Consider the following 22,008-nt stretch of genomic DNA (forward strand, 5'->3'; position numbering starts at 1 on the left):
GACACTTTGAAAAGTCCGAGAGTCCACCGCGATGTTGGCCGTAAGAGGATCTAAAAGCGACATGTAGCCTTTCACACTGAGCTGATTATGGAGGTTCTGGGTCGCAATATTATAGAGAAGAGCCGGCACACGTGTTGTTGGCTGGGAGAGGTCAGCCATATGTTCGCGTTAAGGATGGAGTCTAATGGTTTCAGACACCAAATAATCATGGTCATAGTAACAATTTAGTTTAGTGGCTTTCTAAACAGCACTGCCAAGATACAGATATTGTATTGGTACTGAATACAGAGAACAGACAATGTAATTGCTTCAAGATACGTCTGTTCTAAAAGACAAGAGCTGTGCTATCTGTATCTGTACCAACTTGTTTACTAATAGTTGACGTCCTTATCTTATTTATAACCTTGTGTTTCTTTCGCTTATTATTTTTCAACAGTTCATTATTTTAAAGAGTTAATCAAACTTTATGGCCCATATTTTAGTTTAGTTTATAACATTTCGTTGTAATAGATTGCAGTAATTGAGTAGGGATTAAAATAATTATATTGTAAATGATTACAGGAACACTTCAATGATTACAACCATTTAACCCAACAAATAGTTTCAAGCTTCAAATGGTAACAATAAAATTTTGTTGCTGTAATCTCCAGTGTGAGATAATGTATCACGGTGATATCGGACCTACTCCTTTTATTTTATTCTTGTCACTGAGATTCCAGAAATAACCTGAAATAACAGAGGGAGGGATCAAACTGTAAATTATTCGTAAAAATTATGTAAAAGACAATGAAATGTGCATTATATTCAGTCGTGAAATTTGGGTTTAAACAAAAGGCAGATTCTTCCAGTAAAACAATATTTTTCCTTTTGTTTTAAGCTGTTTATTGAATCAAATTCTCTTGAACATTTTTTTACTATCTGTTTAAAAACAAATAGGACACAGGCAGCCGAGATTGGTTGGCGGAGCTGACGGATGCTCTGGAAGATTGGAGGTACAGTATGGAGAGACCTGGGGAACTGTGTGTGATTCGTACTGGGATTCCCAGGACGCCCGTGTGGTCTGCGCAGCACTGAAATGTGGGGAAGTGATATCAGTACCCGGAGGGGCTCAGTTTGGAGAGGGAAGTGGTCCTATATGGCAGGATAGCTATGAATGTCGGGGTAACGAGACCATTCTCTGGGACTGCTCCACGACACAAAGAAATCAGCTCAACTGCACGCACAGAAATGATGTCAGTGTAATTTGTTCTGGTGAGTCTTAACATTAACTATGGGTGTATATATCCGCACATGTATCTGCCTGTATCTGAATGTGTAAATATGAGTACATATATCTGCGCATCATTCGTACACATGAATTCAAATAGAGATAGAAATAGACTAACAGATCGGTTTAAATGTGTGCAATTTCTCCAATAGTCTCGATAGTTTTTTTTTAAAATAATCTCTAATCCTCCATCATTTACAGAATAAACACCGTTGAAGCTCACAGCATCAGCCACAAACCGCAGCTGGCATTTTAACATCGGAAGCTGGAAATGACGCTTTGATATCACAAAGCCTGTTCAGAGCAAATGCCTTTGTTGGCTCTTTTAATGGAGACATTTGCTGCTGTAATAAACAGAGGAATGTGACCCCAATGTACCGAGTGTCAATATATTAATATCATAAGGTGAACTAAGGCTCAAATTCCAGCAAAACCTGGTGCCTGACAAAATGTACATTAAAAACTCCCGGCTGCTGATCGATTTGTTCTTATCCACCAAAAACAGGATCAGAAAAATAAATGTCGTACAGCCGCCGCACCCCATCCCCTCCCCTATTCACAGTGCGTACAGCTTCCTTCCCTGCCGCCACTTCTGCTCTGCGTTTCAAATGTAGACTCGTCGCACCTTTTCCTACTTTACCTCAGTCTTTTCCAGAACTTTAAACCTATCGAGCTCCTCCTATCCCCATTTTATCCTTTTGTTCTGCAGTATTCAGGCAAATAAAAGCCCCAAGCTTCGCATAAGCTGATCATTTCTTCACAGTTTACTTCTTCCTTTGTTCAGAATCTTTGGTGTCATCCTCCACTGTGGGGCCTCATCCTTCACCTTGGTTCTCAACAAGAGTCTTAGAAGCTGCATTACCCAAACTGTCCTTCCCTTTTAATCTGGCGCTGCAGTGCAGTGTTAACTGTTACAGTGATGTCCCAGATACCTTGAGAACCTGTTTGTGTGGGTTACAGTGACTGTCACCCATTGCAAGGTTTATCACTCAATCCTAGCCCAACTTTAGAACTTTGAACTCTTGTATGTGTGTACGTTTGTTAGGTTACATGAGCCAAGGACTTTCCAATGGAATATAAATCAGCTAAATTATATTTATTTTTGATACACAAAGGACAAAAAGGGCCTCGGTTAGTTGGTGGTGAAGACACCTGTTCAGGGAGAGTGGAGATACTACTGGGTGACACCTGGGGCACGGTCTGTGACGCACACTGGGATATACAGGATGCGTCTGTGGTTTGCAACCAGCTCGGTTGTGGGGCTGCGGTTTCAACGCCAGGAGGAGCGTTCTTTGGAGAGGGAAAGGGTCCGATTTGGAAGGATATCAACGAATGTAACGGCAATGAAATGCGTTTGAGGGACTGTCCCGTTGCATCATGGGGGCATCATCAGTGCACACACAAAAATGATGTTAGCGTCATCTGTTCCGGTAGGTGCTTCATTTATTGCCAAACATTAATTATTCTCATAAATATTATTATTTATTTGTAAGTATTAATTCTGGACTACGTGCGATGTCAAGTCCGGTTTACATTGGGGTAAGTAGGGAGACAGGCAGCGTGTGGTCGGGTTTTCTGGGTTCCAGTGTTAAGAATGCCAGGATGATTTACTCCTCTTCAATTTGTCCTCATTGCGCAGCAGGAAATTAGAGTGAATCTAATTTAAGAGCACCTTTGAGGAGCCTACCTCCAAATGTGAACTGCCCCTACGTGTGCGCTGGATACAGCATTGAATCAAATTTCAAATCCCGATCTGCTGTTTTTTTGTACCTCAGTCCCAAGTGGATGGGTGTTCCTCAGTCGCAAGTGGATGAGCGTACTTCAGTCCCAAGCGCGCCTTTGTACCTCAGTACGACGCGGCTGTGTGTACCTCATTCGCAAGCGGGTGGGTGTACCTCAGTCCCAAACGGGTGTGTGTACGTGTCCATTATTTCCTGATTAAATATATTTTTGTTGATTTATTGAGATCCCGCATGCTTTAAATTCTGCAATAGAGACCTGTTATTACCAGACCGGACACAAAATACGCCCCATATTAGAAAACCCTGTTTAAAATAATGGTATTTTCTCTACATTCTCCTGTTATCTTCTGGTATTTTGACCCGTGTTGACCAAATATCGGTCGTGGAAGGTTCCGGTCGTGTGGAGTCGATGACAGAACGCTGCAGAGAGTTGTAATTGGCTCCTGTTGGTAAATAAACATTTGCATCGACAAATAGTTCTGTCGTTGTAGAATTCACTATAGTCGGGAATTTATTCCAAACAAAGGCTTACGGATGGAAGATCATACAGACAGCAAGATAGTCTCTAACATTCACTACAATATATTATCATTGGAAATGAAGGGAGATTTAAATCAAACAACCAGTTCAAATGTATTTCAACAAATTCTTCTCAATGCTATAATCAGAAATTTTTAGAGATTTTCATTAAATGTAAAAAAATCTCCATCTGATCTCAGTATTGAATTGAATTAATAAAGGAGCCCGTATAAGCATTGTGGACTTTATTCTTCTGCACGATTTCGACTTTATATTCAGCATTCAAATACCAGAGCTAAGGTTGTGACAATACTTTCATTGATAACAATCATCGATCACTAATAATGAACAGCGATTATTAAGAGTGTGCATGATATCTTATACTAAGCACGGAATATTGATAAGTACCGATTATTGATAAGGGACGACCATTAATAATAAACATAAATAATTAGTGATGAGCACTAATGATTAATAAGATTCACCAATCATTTTAAGCACTAATTATTGATAAGAAGAATCGATATTTAAAAACAAGCAGCAATCATTATTAATACATACCAATCATTAACAACAAATTATTAACAAGATTGGTTAATAATCAGCATTAATCGTTAATTATACGCTCCAATCATTAGCAATAAGTGCAAATAATTAATAAGCGCAAACCGAGAATTAAAAGCATTTCCGACCAGCAATAAAATATAAGTAAAGAGGCGCTTCATATAATCATAATATTCCCAGTTTCTACCGAACTGCCTGTATGAATTCTCTGCTATTTCCCGCCTCTGAGTTAATTGCAAGTTTTCTTCTATACACAATGGATCTCCAGTCACTCTCCAACCCTCTGCTTTCTCACTGAGCAACACTCCATTTCTTATTCCTTTTTTTCAATTTGTTGTCATGGTGGGAGATACTAGCAAGGCCGCAATTTACTGCCTCTCCCTAGATGTCGTGAGAATGTTAATGTGGCCCGACTCCTTGAACCGCTACAGTCCAAGATATTGAGCCAATTATCAGTTTATTTACGCCCAGTTTAATCCCCATTTACAGGCTATTATTAACACATTTAGGAAAGTCGTTACATTACCTATACCCTTAACCTTCACCTGATGGTATCCCTCCCTTCTTTCTTCTGGCCAGTCTGTAAAGGGCTTGTCCTCCTGAACACAGCATTTCTGACCGAGCCTTCCCTGAAAAGTTGACCTCTCTCTCTCTTGTGGTTTCATTGGTCAGAACATTGAATGCAGGAGTTGGGATGTCTTGTTGAAGTTGTACAGGGCATTGGTGAGGCCACACTTGGAGTACTGTGTACAGTTCTGGTCACCCTATTATAGAAAGGATATTATTAAACTAGAAAGAGTGCAGAAAAGATTTACTAGGATGCTACCGGGACTTGATGGTTTGACTTACAGGGAGAGGTTAGACAGACTGGGACTTTATTCCCTGGAGAGTAGGAGGTTAAGGGGTGATCTTATAGAAGTCTATAAAATAATGAGGGGCATAGATAAGGTCGATAGTCAAAATCTTTTCCCAAAGGTAGGGGAGTCTATAACGAGGGGGCATAGATTTAAGGTGAGAGGGGAGAGATACAAAAGGATCCAGAGGGGCAATTTTTTCACTCAAAGGGTGGTGAGTGTCTGGAACGAGCTGCCAGAGGCAGTAGTAGAGGCGGGTACAATTTTGTCTTTTAAAAAGCATTTGGACAGTTACATGGGGAAGATGGGTATCGAGGGATATGGGCCAAGTGCAGGCAATTGGGACTAGCTTAGTGGTATAAACTGGGCGACATGGACATGTTGGGCCGAAGGGCCTGTTTCCATGTTGTAACTTCTATGATTCTATGATTCTATGATACTGACGACATTGTTGTGTATTTGCAACACTTTATCTTTTTATTGAAATTAGCCGAAGTGAGACCACACAACAATATAAACTCGTGTGTTGCATGTTGATAGTATGACCTTGTGAACACTTATTTCAACCGAACATTGACGTCTGAATTGTAATCTTACAGCTGAACATTGGCAGCTGAGACTGGCCAATGGAGAGAGTGACTGTGATGGCCGAGTGGAGGTTTATTATGGCGGTGTTTGGGGGAGAGTGATTGACAGTCTGTGGAGTTTCAATGATGCAGATATAGTGTGCAGACAGCTGAACTGTGGATCTGCTGTAAGTGTTTACAACCAATCGAAATATGGAGCAGGCACCGGGCCGGTGTGGATTATCAATGTCAGATGCAATGGAAGTGAACCCAATCTGTGGAACTGTAGTTTTACACAAGCGAACCCGTTTTCTACCGCTGATGACGTGGGTGTGGTTTGCTCTGGTAAGAACGTATTTACTTACTTAAAAATAAATATCCAGAACATCGTGTTATAATGTGAATAATCCTGAATCTCCCTTGGCCTTGCTCACGGAAAGTGGGGCAAGTGTGATGGAGTGAAAAAGTAAAGAAGTTCAGTTTGACACTTCCAGGAAACACAAACTGTAGACAAGACTTTTGATATTTTTTTCGCTGATGTCCCCTGAGATTGCGCACGGGTACTGAAGCTCAATTGTAGTTCTCAACTGATGCAGAGTAACCTGATGAGTATAGATGAATCCTGCACACTGGCGTCATTCTGTCCCCATTTAAATGTAATACATTCTGTCCTTGTTAATTTAATAACACTTTGATCATACATTTTTATTTATAGTTAAGTTGGAAATCTGGCAATTTGGGAAGGAAAGATTCAGAGCTGATTGGACCAGGGGAGTTTCTCTGCAATATGGGTTGCGCAATGGGAGAAATGCAACTGAGGAAATACCGCGTCACCACTTTTGGGAGGATCTAATTACATCTGGGCATGTTTATGTTGTACTGCCCAGTGTAAATAGGAGTTTACACTGTTAATGTGCACAGACAGAATATTATTAATATAATACTCGTTGATCTTCTGTGGCATTGCACCCAGGTAGTCACGTCATGGGTACAGTGTTCATGTTACTGGATAGTAAACCAGAAGCCTGGTCTCATAATCCAGAGAATATGAGTTGAATTCTCACCATGACAGTACGAGAATTTGAAATCAGCTGAAAATAAAAATCCGGAAACAAAAGTCTGGCATCAGTAAAAGTGACCATGAAGCCGTTGCATTGATACAAACAAAAACCCAACTGGTTCATTAACGTCCTTTAGGGAAGAGAACCTGCCGTCCTTACCCGGTTTGGCCTGTATGTGACTTGTCCCACATCAACATGGTTGACTCTTAACTGCCCTGGGAAGCAACATAGCAAGCCCCTAATTTGTATCACCTCCTTCTCAGGGTCAAAAATGGATGGGCTATAAATTGCGGCCGTGCAATTGACGCCCATAAATCTCTGTTGAATTCAGGTGAAGCACCTTCAGAAGGAATTCAGTTCCAATGTAAAATCATAGATACAGTCTTTATTTTTATGTTTTTATTTTATTCCCTCTGTTCACTGGCAGCACTGCAGCACCAACAATGGGGGAGGCAGTAATTAACAAGTTTACGAGGTAGTTTCCATTATGAATGTGGGCATATAATAATGGCAAACAGTTGGCAGAAGAATTTGACAGAAATGTGACAACAGATTAATCATTGTAACAACATTAATTAGAAAAAATATAAAAATGCATGAGTTTGGAATGGGTCGACTGAGAGCCGTGCAGAAACTGCTTCCTGCACCGGAGACAATATGATTCAATATGATTTTCGTGTGTTGTAGATCATATTCCGATAAGGTTGGTGGATGGTGAAAGTCGCTGTGCTGGAAGGGTAGAGGTTTACTACAACGGAACCTGGGGAACTGTCTGTGATGATTCCTGGGATTTAACAGGCGCCCAAATTGCCTGTAAACAGCTGAAGTGTGGACAGGCTGTAAATGCCACAGTTTCCGGTTGGTTTGGTCCAGGATCGGGGGCTATCTGGTTGGACAATCTAAACTGTTCAGCGAATGATTCGGTTCTGTGGGAATGTCGGAGGGGGCCGTGGGGCGACAGCGACTGCATTCATAAAGAAGATGCTGGAGTGATCTGCTCGGGTGAGATGTATTTTAAAGTATACACAACTTTGCAATCTAAAGTTCCATTCTTTAGCAAATATGACCTGAGGACAATGGATTTGTAGCCTTAGAAATCTGGGAATTTGAAACATTACTCCCTCGTGCTGTACATAACTAATCGGAATGCTCGCTGATCTACTGACCCCAATTCACAAATGTAGAATATGTCTGTAAGAGATAGTCCATTATGTTCCAAAATACCTCAGCAGAAATCATAGAATCATGGAATGATACAGCGCAGAAGGAGGCCATTCGGACCATCGTGCCTATGCCAGATCTTTGAAAAAGCTTTCCAATTCGTCCCACTCCCCTGCACTTTGCCCCATAGTCCAGCAAATTTTACCCTTCGAGTATTTAACCATTAATTAATTGCCCCTTTGTCACTTCTGAGATAAGCAATCTGTTAAAATTAACGCTGTTGCTGAAGAAAAATGGGCTGATCTCTTGTTTCCACATTTACTGAGGCGAGTTTGAGCTAAAGCGAAGATTAAAGCACGCTCTTTGTCCTGCAGAGCACATGGCGATAAGGCTGGAGAATGGACCGAGTCGCTGCCAGGGCAGAGTTGAAGTTTTCTATAATGGAACGTGGGGCAGTGTTTGTTCTGATTCTTTTGGCCTGGAGGAAGCAGAAGTGATTTGTCAGCAGCTCCGCTGCGGCTCCGCCCGATCTGTGCACCACGATGCCACATTTGGAAAGAGTTCTGGGCCGATCTGGCTCGATGACGTGAAATGCCGTTCGCACGATTCTCTCTTATGGCAATGCCCATCATCACCGTGGGGTCAACATGACTGTAGCCACCTGGAAGATGTCGGGGTCATTTGTTCAGGTAACAAATTGCAAATGGAACCTGTTTCTTTTGGAATGTTTCACTTAAATAATGGATGGGAATTGTTTTACAGAAAAAAATCTGAAGAGGAACGACGATGAGGCAGATACGAAGAAAGCGAAAAGGGGATCAGTTCCCGACGATGCCGGTAATTAGTGATATGGATATTAATAAGGATCGTGGGATATGTTTCCTGGGATTTCTTTCCCATTGGTTTATTATTAATGTGTGTGTGTCCATGCATTTTTGTTCATTTACAATCCCAGGTGGCTACAGTCTGTCCATCACCTCATTGATTCTTGTAAAATAAGGGAAAGTAAAGGGACATTCTTTGAGTCAGACACGATCAGCGGATGGGTCAGTTGTCACACAGGCGGCACCAGCTCTATATTCGACACTGTGGATTGTCCCATTGCCACTTGGCGGGGAACATTCAACGTTTCTATTCTAAATTCTGGCATTGTGGGTTGTGCGTAACTCTCGCTCGCCGATCTAAGTCAGGATCTCAGTTAACTGAGGCCAAACTGGGTTTTAATAAAATTGGTTCCACTCACATTTTCTGAAGTCTCTCATTAAACATCAGCAATCCTGAATGTGAGCAGTTATTTTCCGTTTTACACGTTCGCCATCTGGTTAATTTAAGTCCAGCCAGACAGTGGCACAGTGGGTTGGGACTCGGACAGGACAAATAAAGGAAAGTGAACGTATCTAAGTGCAAGTTAAAGTTCTCAGGTACTTACACCTGTACCTTTTGGCGCAGAACTGCGGCTGGTTGCAGGATTCAACAATTGCTCCGGAAGAGTTGAAATATCCTTCAGTGGTACATGGGGAACGGTGTGCGATGATTCGTGGGATCGACACGATGCAGCTGTTGTCTGTGGACAATTAAACTGCGGCGACCCAGTCTGGGCTCCTGAAGAGACGCTCTTCGGGCAAGGAAACGGCACCATTTGGATGGACGAGATTAAATGTAAGGGAAGTGAGCTATTCCTGTGGGACTGCCAATTTTCAGCAACGGGCCGTCATGACTGCGAGCATAAAGAAGACGTCGGTGTGATATGTTCCGGTACGTGATTTTTAAAAAAGTGCCGATTTTAAAACTCTCATCCTTGTTTTCAAATCCTTCCATGGCCTCGTCCCTCCCTATCTCTGTAACCTCCTCCAGCCCTACAACCCTCCGAGATCTCTGTGTTCCGCCAATTCTTGCCTCTTCTCCATTCCCGATTTTCATCACTCCACCATTGGCGGCTGTGTCTTGGTCCTAAACTCTGGTATTCTCTCCGAGAGCCTCTCCACTTCTCTCCCTCCTTATTTAAGACGCTCCTGAAAACCTATTTCTTTGACCAAAATTTCAGTCACCTATCCTCATATCTCTTTATGTGGCTCGGTGTCTAATTCTGTCTCTTTTGTGAAGCGCCTTGGGATTTTTTAGTACGTAATAGGCGCTAAATGAATGAAGTTCTTGTTATTGTGATTGGACTCCAGAGGTAGACAACACTCTCCAGGGACAACAATAGGATTCGTTTCAATTTTATGCTGGAATAACTAAGCATCTCCCACTAGTTAAACTGAACAGCCACATATTTCCCATTCTCATCCAGATGTTCTTTTAAAATATTTTTAGTGGCTTTCTAACGACGTCAATCTGCTACATGAGTGTTTTACTGAAAGTGGTAACATTCAGAAACGCCTATTCTTGCTCCAAATGTCACATGGCGAACAAAAGCCAGATGTTACTGCACAGGTACAAAGTGCACATTTGACACACAGTCCACTCTGAGAACCGTTCCACGTGTTAGGAACATGGGAACAGGAATAGGCCATTCAGCCCCTTGGATCTGTTCTGCTATTCATTATTTTTTGCGCCTGTCCACTAGATTTTGGTGATTTTTGTACTGGGACCGCCAAATATCTCGACTCCTCCATAGTGCCTAGCTTCTCACCAGTTCGAAAATACTCTGATCTTTCTTCCAAAGTGGACTGGATCGCACTTCCCCAAGTTGAATTCCATTTGCCACAGTTTTGCCCACTCACTTAATCTGCCAATGTCCCTTTGCAACATTATGCTCACATAAGGACTGAAGAATTGGAGCAGGAGAAGTCCATACGGCCACTCGACCATTCAATAAGATCATGGCTGATCTTTGACCTCAACTCCACTTTCCAGCCTTTATTCCTTGATTCCCTTGGAGTCCAAAAATCTATCGATCTCAGCCTCGAGTATATTCTATGACTGAGCATCCACAGCCCCCTGGGGTAGAGAATTCCAAAGATTCACAACGCTCTGAAAGAAGAAAGTCCTCCTCATCACAGTCTTAAATGGCCGACCGCTTATTCTGAGACTATGCGCCCTAGTCCGAGACTTTCCAGCCAGCGGAAATAACCTCTCAGCACCTACCCTATCAAGCCCACTTCGAATCATATATGTTTCAATTGGATCACCTCTTCTAAACTCAGAGCGTATAGGCCCATTCTACTCGATCTCAATAGGACAAACATCTCATCCCAGGAATCAATCTAGTGAACCTTCATTGTACCACCTCCAAGGCAAATATATCCTATTTGCTATTCACTGTGCCACCTAACTTGGTGTCGTCAGCAAACTTGGATACACGGCACCTCAGGATTAAATTATCCACCCGTTTGACCTGCGGCCCAATGTCTGTCTTGAACTGATCCTTTACTACACTGATAGCACCCGCAGCCCTGAGTCAGACAGTTGTGGGTTCAAGCCCCACGCCAGAGACTTGAGCACATAATCCAAGCTGACACTCCAGTGCAGTACTGAGGGAGCGCTGTCTTTGGGATGAGAGGTTAAACCCCGTCTGGGCCCGGTCTGCCCTCTCAGGTGGATGTAAATGATCCCATGGCACTATTCAAAGAAGAGCAGAAGACTCCGGTGTCCTGGCGAATATTCATCCCGCAACAAACATAAAAAATGATCTTGTCATTATCACGTTGTTGTTCGTTGGGCCTTGCTGTGCGCAATTTGGCTGCCGCACTTCCTACATTACAACAGTGACAAAATTTCAAACGTATTTCATTAGCTATAAAGAATTTTTGGACGCCCGAAGGCGGTGAAAGGCGCTATATAACTGCAAATCTTTCTTTTCTATCTTTCAAACGATGCAATTAAACGTTAACGGCAGCTTCAGATCGTGAGCTGTGGACAAGGCAAAGGATGTAAGATTTAGATTGATACTGAGATTTCTTAACTGGGTCAGAATTAGTTTTGTGGAGCGTAAAGGTAACCGTAAACGCGACAACAGAACTCCTGTCAGGTGATGGGACTCATCCCCAATACAACCCATAAATATTTCAGTGCGAACCGGTTTCTGTATCCGTGACTCAATGAAATGATTGGGACCGATTTGCCCTTTATTCATATTCAGTACTTTTTGTTCCAGCCCATCAGCAGTATACAGAGCCGCTCAAACAGCAGAGACTCTCCATTTTCATCTTCCCCGGAATTTTAGGGGCCCTTTTGGTTGCCGTTTCACTTGCTTTGGCCTCAGAACTGCAGAGAAGCTCCCAAAAAGGTTGGTTACTGAGTCGGGAAAATTCCTGGCAAATAAATGTTGCGTCCTCCTGCTGCTCATCTTTTCCAGCCATTGTTAAATGTTATTGTAATGGGCGGAGAATCAACAGAAAGACCAATAAATCTCGAAAAATAGCTGAAGGTAATGTGCTCAGCACTGATTCTCCTTGTGCGTAAATCAACAAACGAATCAAACTTCCCCTTAGAAAATCATTCATACGGGCAGCCTGAGCGAGAGCCGATTTCCTTCAACACGGAAGGGCTGGTTTCCCTCTTCGTTGCGCCTGAGGAAATGTTAAGTTCCCAGACGCTGTGAATGTAAAAGGGGCAAAGATGCAGTATGTTTCGGCCTCTCTCCCATGCCGTGGGATTTCCGGGGATTTTGGAAATGGGCGGGACCTCAATCTGCATCTGCAATGGGCGCGGGTCCATTTGTTCGGAGAAGGACTTGCGCCCTCGATTCCCTCGAAATACGCTCATGGCGTTCCCGGACGTCGGCAAGCGCCAAGAAAATGGCAGTGCTGGAAGTGCAAGGGACCTCCTCAGAGCTGAAGGGTTCGAGGGGTGCCCGGGAGCGGGCCAATCGCAGCATCGCAGATGATAGGCCAATTTTTTTCATCAGCAAAATCGGACGCTGAGCGTTGTTGACGGGCGTAGCGCTCTTCAGGGACGGGAGGAAAGGGAATTTCGCCAATATATCAGAATCAAAATAATCGATAATTGCCGGAAAGCAAAAATGAGAGATGGAAAGAGGAAAATAGAGAGAGGAATAACTCTCGAATCTTGGTAACCCGATATTCTCCCGTTCTTGGAATTGCAGGCGGCAGAAACAAAAAACATTCTCCGACTGGATTTGCTGAGCCGGTTTATGAGGAGATAGAGATTCAGGAGCCTGGGGCAGGACTCGGTAATTATCTTTAAGATTTATGTATATATTTCGTTTCAAGTGAAATGATCATCTTTGTATTTTAAAATTACAATGTGTTTCATTAACAGGTTCACCCTCTCTCAGTTCAGTGGACAAGCTGGAATATTATATAGACAGTGATTTACATGAAAGTGACGGAGAAGATCCAAATATGGAAGGTAGGACAATTGGAGAGTCTGTCCCACGGCGACCCCTCGACACAGAGCGACATAACTCAACCAGCCACTCACAGTCACTCTCAGACACTTTAAAACATAGTCATCTAACGATGGACTATTTAAGTGCGGACTTATTTCATTAACACAGGCTCTTTTTCAAAATGTGTATGTTAAACACTGCCCCTATCCACCACCTCAAACACACTGGATACATCAGCCGAAGGATGTTCCTCTCTTTAACTGTGGCGCGGAAGAAGTCATTCGAACTATTTTACCCAGAAGTCTGCATGCATTGGGATCGAAGGCCGATACGTTCACTGATAGATGCCTGATAATTGGTTATTCTTGGAATAAAGAGATGTTTCTGTGGAACTCGTGCAGCTAAAGGGATTTGGAAACATCGTGTAGACTTTTTGCGTAGTATGAAACCGAGAGATAATACATTCAGTCGGCATTAGTAATGAGACTCCAATCACTCTTGTGTTCCGCGGTTCGAAGGGATACGGGCCTCATAGTAACTGGGCCGGACAGAAACCCTGCATCTGCACACCCTTCACTTAATGGTGTTAGTACTGCACCTTATAAAAAAGGCAGAAAATCAGTGTCAGACAGATGCTACCCGTGGAGTGGGTACAATCTGTTTTAACCCAAAATTGTCCTCTATTTATTTTCCAAGTTAGGGATTATTGCCAGGAGTTTGTCCCCAATCGCAGTTCCGGGCTAATATCAGCCACGAATATAACATTTCTGTGCTGTTACTGATGCGAATTTGCAAACCTTACCCACGGCCTTGAGTGAGAATCACATTTCCTGGAAATAAATCCGTCTCCGTGGACATTTACGCTCAAATTTCTGACTATTGTTGGCCGTTCCGTTAGATTTTTATGAACGTAAACATTCTGCGATAATTTCTAGTCACGCCACAGAGAAATTACAGGAAAAATAACTACAGAATTCGATTATCGCAGTCATAAGCGGCCCGCTTCGGAAAGTTGTACCGCAGACGCTCCGGCCGTTGACTCATTCACACACGCTGTCACACCGCTGTACCGGAACTGTCGCTGTTTCTCTCCTGGCCCATAAAGTCAGAGACAATGAAAGCGGCCTCACCCGCCATCCCCTGCGGTATAACTCAAGTCCTGTGGAAAGCCAGTCGGTCCACCTGGGAACTTTTAAAGGTAATGCCTAACGTTTTGGCAGGGCGCAGTCCTAGGCTTTCGGCTTGCGTTTACATTCATGGCTTCAGCACTCAAATCTAAACAAAGCAATTCCGCATCGCCTAGCAACACAAAACAATAGTAACCTCACACCTTACCTTTCCTGTAAACCTAACCCACTTTAGTTATAAAGGGACTTATTTCGTCAACCTTTAGTGGGGTTTCAGTGCGTCGACAGAAAATAAGACGCAATTCTCTCAACTAAATTTATTTGAACCATTGTGTCGAGTGAGCGACAGATAAATGGATATGTCGAGTGATGCGATGGACTGATAACAAACCAATTGGTAGTTGGATTGACGCACAAACAGATTATGTGATGGCTGCACCAATTATTTTCGTTACTACGTTCTCAATAATCAGCTCAATATGTATGTCTTTTTTTTAGGTTCCTTTACTATCTTTGATACTGAATTCGGAGGAGAATATGATGATGTTCAATAATTTGAGATGGAGTTGTGAGGACCACCTTCGCTTGAGTTACTCACGCTGCAGTTAAGAGAATTACAGACACCCCTGCCATTTGTGAATTATGTTTTTAATTTGATTTGATTCAGATCCTGATATTGAAATTCGAAAATAGCAACCAGCAGATCCCCATCGCCACTGATGGGGAGGTTCCAGTGGGAAGATGCCTGCAATAAAACAGGACAATCATTTGTTGTGCGCAGAATGGGAGTTTACAACTTTGTATAGACCCAATCCACAGTTTGAAATCTAAAATGAGTTTAGTTTGGATTTGATTTGTTTTTAGTAATTACTTTGTACTTTACACTGTTCCTGTCCTGACCATTTGCTTTTGGAAGATGCATTCATAAATGGCTGGAAGTTTTCTTATTAGTTTTTACACCTGCGTGCTTTGAGGAACTACGCTTGGTCAGATATTGTTCCTCATCCTTAGGTTCTGGTTTTCATCAAAGTGATGATCCTGAAGTTGTTTCATCGACAGAGGACGACCTGTCTGATAGGCAGGCAGTGACTTAATAAGTGCAGACAGATTTGAAATAGCTTGACCAATGAACCGATGAATCAGGTGTGATGCTCAGTGCCGAGTAGGCCGTGACTATCCCAGATGTGCACTGTAGAGATTTCGACCTCTCATTAGTTACAGACTTGTAAACATTTACTTCATTTAATCAGATATGGAACATGAACTCTGACTATTAAAGGAAGGGTTCTTATTTGCAATTTACTCTTCAAATCAATAAGTTTCTAAACATTGAAAATCAGGAGTCACAAATGTGTACAGTACATGCAATAATACTCAGACATGCTCTTAAAGGGCAGTACTTACAACAAACCTGATGGTTGGTTTGGCGATTCAAATGTGTTACAATTCTGAGCTCTGTACCTTAGGCCTTCACGAATCCGAATACTCATGACAATCCACACCATTCCGCATTCCATAATTATATAAAAGCTAAAATACAACTCCATATTCGGAGAATTTAATTGTCTTAGCCATTATCAATAACTTTAGTTTCCTTACGTAACAAGCTATTTTTGCCATGTACCGGTACAAGCCCCTTACTTTGTTATCTTATCGATAGTTGCACGCATATTCCACGCAATTGCTATTCTACCAATTGAACCCTTTAATGTTAAGTCTGTATTTGTTTATGTATCCTTTGTATCAATTAAAAAGGATAATGGATGCCCAGATGTTTTCCTCTTCCTAACTAACTGTTTTTTCAACACTTATCAAATGATTGATTATGGAATGGCAAGCCTTTAATTTAGCCTCTTTTTACGTCATTCTTAAACTGACTATTGCTACAGAGTCAGCCCTGGCCCAATAGCACAGTGATACTTTAAACTGACTTATACTTCCCTGCATAACAGTCAGAGTCTAAAGGTTAACATTACTAGTGTTCTGGATAGTGTTTCTAGGGGTTATTGTTCTTTGTAGTTCATGATTTTAGTGCTTGGTTAGTGTATTTTAGAGGTTAGTGTTTTAGTGTTAGATAAACACTAAATTGCCTTAAGGCTAATCAAACAGTTTAAATAAATGTTAACTATCATCACAGGACAGCTGGGGCACGTCACATGCGCATCCTATGTCAAGTGGGAACTGCAGAACGCTTTTGTATCCTGGAAAACCACATGTGCAGGAAGTGCCGCCAACTGCTCGAGCTCAGAGTTTCTAAGCTTGAGGGGCGACCGGCGTCACTACAATGCATATGGGAAGCTGAGCGCTTCTTGGACAACACCTTTCAGGAGGTGGTCACCCCGCAGCTCCAGAGAGGTCAGTCTAAGAAGGAGTGGGTGACCACCAGATCGACTGGGAGGAACAGGCAGGCAGTGCAGGATTTCGTGGGAGTGTGGCACCTCACAAAACGGCATTCAGTGTTGAATGCCGGTGGGGGTTTTAACACATCGGGGGAGTGCAGTCAGGAGAAAATCCACGCCACCGTCGGAGGCTCCAATGCACAGGGGACAACAAGAAATGCAGTTATTATAGGTGATTGGATAGTCAGGGGGATGAACAGGCATTTCTGCAACTGCTAAAGTGAGTCCTGTGTGATGTGTTGCCTCCCTGGTAACAGTGTAAAGGAAACCACTGAGGGGGTGGAGAACATTTAGAGAGGGAAGGGGAACTACCAGAAGTCATGGTCCATGTGGGCACCAATTCCATAGGAAAGAAAATGGTTGACGAATAACTTTGAGTGTTCAAGGAGCTGGAGAGGAAGCTGAAAAGCAGGACCTCCAGCCGTGTGAATTTCCTTTTCCGCTGGTCACCCATCAGCTGCTTTCCAGATGTTTGGGGCGAACTGCTGACCAGTGGCATGTAGGTGAAGCCTTAGACTTAACGTATCCAGCGTCTCAATCTTAAAACAGCGAGTGCGTCACGCCCGCTGGAAAGCCGCTGCGGGTTAAAATTAATCCTGAGAGTTCAGGACTGGTGTCGGGAGCGCGGGCCGCAACGGGAGCAAATAACCTATGAATGCGGAATTGGCCGCCGCATGGAGCGGTTTCAACAGCGCAGGGCTCGTTGGGAGATGGAGCCGCCATCACGCCGCACAGTCCTTCCGAGAGTCTTGGAAAAGGAATCTTTAAATTGAATTATCATTGAATCAGATTTAATTTAAATATCTCTGTTGATAAGTTGAATTGTTATTTTCATCATTTTTCCCAATCGGAGACCCGCCTGAGAAGAAATTGCTGTCAGGCATCGCTTGTCTCCATCAACTGAACGTGCTGCCATGACTCCGCCCTCCTGATCTGATCGATGTGAGCTGTGGACCACACAACTGCCTATAATGGAGCCTCGCGGCCAAATGACAAGTTTCAAACCCTGCCCATCTCAATCTGCAGATGGCAAATGGCAGAGAAGTTAAACAAATACTTTGTGTCTGTCTTCATGGAAGAAGACACAACAAACCTCTAAGAAATACCAGAGAAGCAAGGGTTTGGCGAGAATGAGGAAATGAAATAAATTAGTATTAGTAAAAAAAATAGTATTAGAGAAATTAATGGGACTGAAAATCGATAAATCCCATGGAGCTGATGAACGACATCCCAGGGTTTTGAAAGAGGTGGCTATAGAGATAGTGGATGCACTGGTTGTCATCTTCCAAAATTCTATCGATTCTGGAATGGTTCCTGCAGATTGCAGGGTAGCAAATGTAACTCCACTATTTAAAAAAGGAGGGAGAGAGAAAACAGTGAACTACAGATCTGTTAGCATGACATCAGTAGTAGGGGGAATGCTAGAATCTATTATAAAGGATGTGATAACAGGATATTTAGAAAATAATAATAGGATTTAGCAGAGCCCACATGGATTTATGAAAGGGAAAACATGTTTGACAAACCAATTGAAGGTCTTTGAGGATGTAACAATAGAATAGATAGGGGGGAACCAGTGGATGTGGTGTATTTGGATTTTCAGAAGGCTTTCGATAAGGTCCCACACAGGAGGTGGGTGAACAAAGTTAGAGCTCATGGAATTGGCATGGATTGAGAATTGTTTAACCGACAGAAAACAGAGATTGGGAATAAATTGGTCTTTTTCAGGTTGGCAGACTGTGACTGGTGGGGTACCGCAGCGATCGGTGCTTGGGCCCCAGCTATTCACAATATTTACCAATGATTTGGATGAGGGGACCAAATGTAATATTTCCAAGTTGGCTGATGACACAAAACTAGGTGGGACTGTCAGTTGTGAGGAGGATGCAAATAGGCTTCAAGGGGATATAGACAGGCTAAGTTAGTGGGCAAGAACATGACCGATGGAATATAACGTGGAAAAATGTGAAGTTATCCACTTTGGTAGGAAAAGGAGGAATGCAGAGTATTTTTAAATGGTGAGAGATTGGGAAATGTTGATGTTCAAAGGGACCTGGGTGTCCTTCTACATGATTCACTAAAAGCTAACATGCAGGTGCAGCAAGCAATTTGAAAGGGAAACGGTATGTTGGAGTTTTTTTACAAGAGAATTTGAGCACAGGAATAAAGGTGTCTTACTGCAATTATACAGGGCCTTTGTGAGACCGCATCTGGAGTATTGTGTACAATTTTGGTCTCCTTACCTAAGAAAGGATATACTTGCCATAGAGGGAGTGCAACGAAATTACACCAGACTGATTCCTGGGGTGGACGGATTGTCGTATGAGGAGAGATTGAGTAGATTAGGCCTGTATTCTCCAGAGTTTAGAAGAATGAAAGGTGATCTCATTGAAACAATCTAAATTCTTAGAGGGCTCGACAGGGTAGATGCAGGGAGGATGTTTCCACTGGCTGGTGAGTCTAGAACCAGGGATCACAGTCTCAGGATACGGGGTAGGCCATTTAGAACTGAGATGAGGAGAAATTTCGTCACTCAATGGGTGGTGAATCTTTGGAATTTTCTACCCCACGGGGCTGTGGGGGCTCATTCAATGAGTACATTCAAGACAGAGATCAGTAGATTTCTAGATATTAAAGGCATCAAGGGATATGGGGATAGTGCAGGAAAATGGCGTTGTGGCAGAGATCAGCCATGATCTTGTTGAATGGTGGAGGAGGCTCGAGGGGCCGGATGGCCTAATCCTGCTCCTATTTCTTATGTTCTTATGTTCTTATATTCTTATCTCAGGTTGCTGATACGGAACAATCTTAGTTTTGTGATTTAGGATTTTTCCACCAATGAGACAAAGCATTCACCACAGAATCTTACAGCTCAGAAGGAGGCCATTTGGCCCATCATACTTGTGCCGGATCTCTGAAAGAGCTATGCAATTAATTCCGCTACCCAGCTCTTACCGTATAGCGCTGCAAAATTTTCCTTTACAAGTATTTATCCAATTCTCTTTTGAAAGTTATTATTGAATCTGCTTCCACAGCCCTTTCAGGCAGTGCATTCCAGATCATAACAACTCGCTGTCTGAAAAACATTCTCTTCATCTGCCATCTGGTTCTTTTGCCAATTATCTTAAAGCTGTGTCCTCTGGTTACTGACCCTCCTGCCATTGGAAACAGTTTCTGCTTATTTACTCTAACAAAAAACCTCATAATTTTGAGCAATAAACTCATCTGGGATGCATTGACATGTGGCAACTATTTTCAGTTTGATTCCACAGATTGAGGAAAGGGATAATCAAACTATGCAGAAGTCTATTAATTTACACTACTATTGATTTATCTTGATGTTGTATTAATGCTAAACTATAGCCTTTGATTGTTATGCAGGGAAGACCTAATGACCTACATCCTAGGGTTCTAAAGAGGTAGCTTTGGAGATACTGGATGCATTGGTTGTGATCTTTCAAAATTCCCTAGATTCCAGAACAGTCCCAGTGGATTGGAAGGTAGTAAATGTAGCACTGCTATTCAAGAAAGGTCATGATGTGGAGATGCCGGTGATGGACTGGGGTTGACAATTGTAAACAATTTTACAACACCAAGTTATAGTCCAGCAATTTTATTTTAAATTCACAAGCTTTCGGAGGCTTCCTCCTTCCTCAGGTGAATGTGAGGAAGGAGGAAGCCTCCGAAAGCTTGTGAATTTAAAATTCAAGAAAGGGGGGAGAGAGAAAACAGGGAACTACAGACCAGTTACCCTGACATCAGTAAAGGTTAGACCAAGGGGAACCTTTGGATGTAGCATATTTGGATTTTCAAAAGGGATTCGATAAGGTGCCACACAAAAGGTTGTTACACCAGATAGGGGTTCATGGGGTTGGGCTAATATATTAGCATGGATAGAGGATTGATCAACGGACAGAAAATATGGAGTTGAAATAAACAGGTCATTTTCAGGTTGGCAGGTTATAACTAGTGGCGTGCTGCAAGGGTCAGTGCTTAGGGCTCAGCTATTTACAATCTATATTGATGACTTGGATGAGGGGACAGAGTGTAATGTATCCAATTGTGCTGACCACTGAATTGTTGAACTAAGACTGATCTTAAAGCAATGGTCCACCTATCAGTAAAAGGAATTTAAAGACTTGTCTGTGCATACCGATTCACATATTTCAGAGACCTTTGATCACTTATTAACCAGTGCAGTAAAAATAGTTAGTTCTGCAAAGGAAAACACCTGGGTAGACATCATCCTATTTAATTGGGGTTTTTGCAGAAGCAGGACGTTGACTGGCACCGAATGGTACTGAGTCAAAGACAGACTTGCAGTTAAAGTTTCAGTCGGGGGAATGGCAATTACATGTAACAAGATTAAAACTATCGATAATCATAGAATCATAGACAGTTATGGCACAGAAGAACATAAGAACATAAGAAATAGGAGCAGGAGTAGGCCAATCGACACCTCGAGCCTGCTCCGCCATTCAATAACACCATGGCTGATCTGATCCTAACCTCAAATTTAAATTCATGTCCAATTTCCTGCCCGCTCCCCGTAACCCCTTATTCCCTTTACTTCTAGGAAACTGTCGATTTCTGCTTTAAATTTATTTAATGATGTAGCTTCCACAGCTTCCTGGGGCAGCAAATTCCACAGACCTATTACCCTCTGAGTGAAGAAGTTTCTCCTCATCTCAGTTTTCAAAGAGCAGCCCCTTATTCTAAGATTATGCCCCCTAGTTCTAGTTTCACCCATCCTTGGGAACATCCTTACCGCATCCACCCTATCAAGCCCCTTCACAATCTTATATGTTTCAATAAGATCGCCTCTCATTCTTCTGAACTCCAATGAGTAGAGTCCCAATCTACTCAACCTCTCCTCATATGTCCAGCCCTCATCCCCGGGTTTTACCCAGTGAATCTTCTTCGTACTGCCTCGAGAGCAAGTATGTCTTTTCTTAAGTATGGACACCAAAACTGAATGCAGTATTCCAGGTGCGGTCTCACCAATACCTTATATAACGGCAGCAATACCTCCCTGTCTTTATATTCTATCTCCCTAGCAATAAAAGCCAACATTCCGTTGGCCTTCTTGATCACCTGCTGCACCTGCATGCTAACTTTTTGATTTACTTGCACTAGGACCCCCACATCCCTTTGTGCTGCAGTACTTTCCAGTTTCTCAATATTAAGTTAATAACTTGCTCTCTGATTTTTCCTGCCAAAGTGCATAACCTCACATTTTCCATTATTGTATTGCATCTGCCAAATCTCCGCCCACTCACCCAGCCTGTCTATATCCCCTTGCAGGATTTTTATGTCCTCCTCGCTCGCTACTTTCCCTCCCATCTTTGTATCATCTACAAACTTTGATATGTTACACTCGGTCCCCTCCTCCAAATCGTTAATATAGATTGTAAAGTGTTGGGGACCCAGCACCAAAGGAGGCTATTCGGCCCAT

This window comes from Heptranchias perlo, chromosome 13 (assembly GCF_035084215.1).
Source record: "Heptranchias perlo isolate sHepPer1 chromosome 13, sHepPer1.hap1, whole genome shotgun sequence".
NCBI classification, from domain to species: domain Eukaryota; kingdom Metazoa; phylum Chordata; class Chondrichthyes; order Hexanchiformes; family Hexanchidae; genus Heptranchias; species Heptranchias perlo.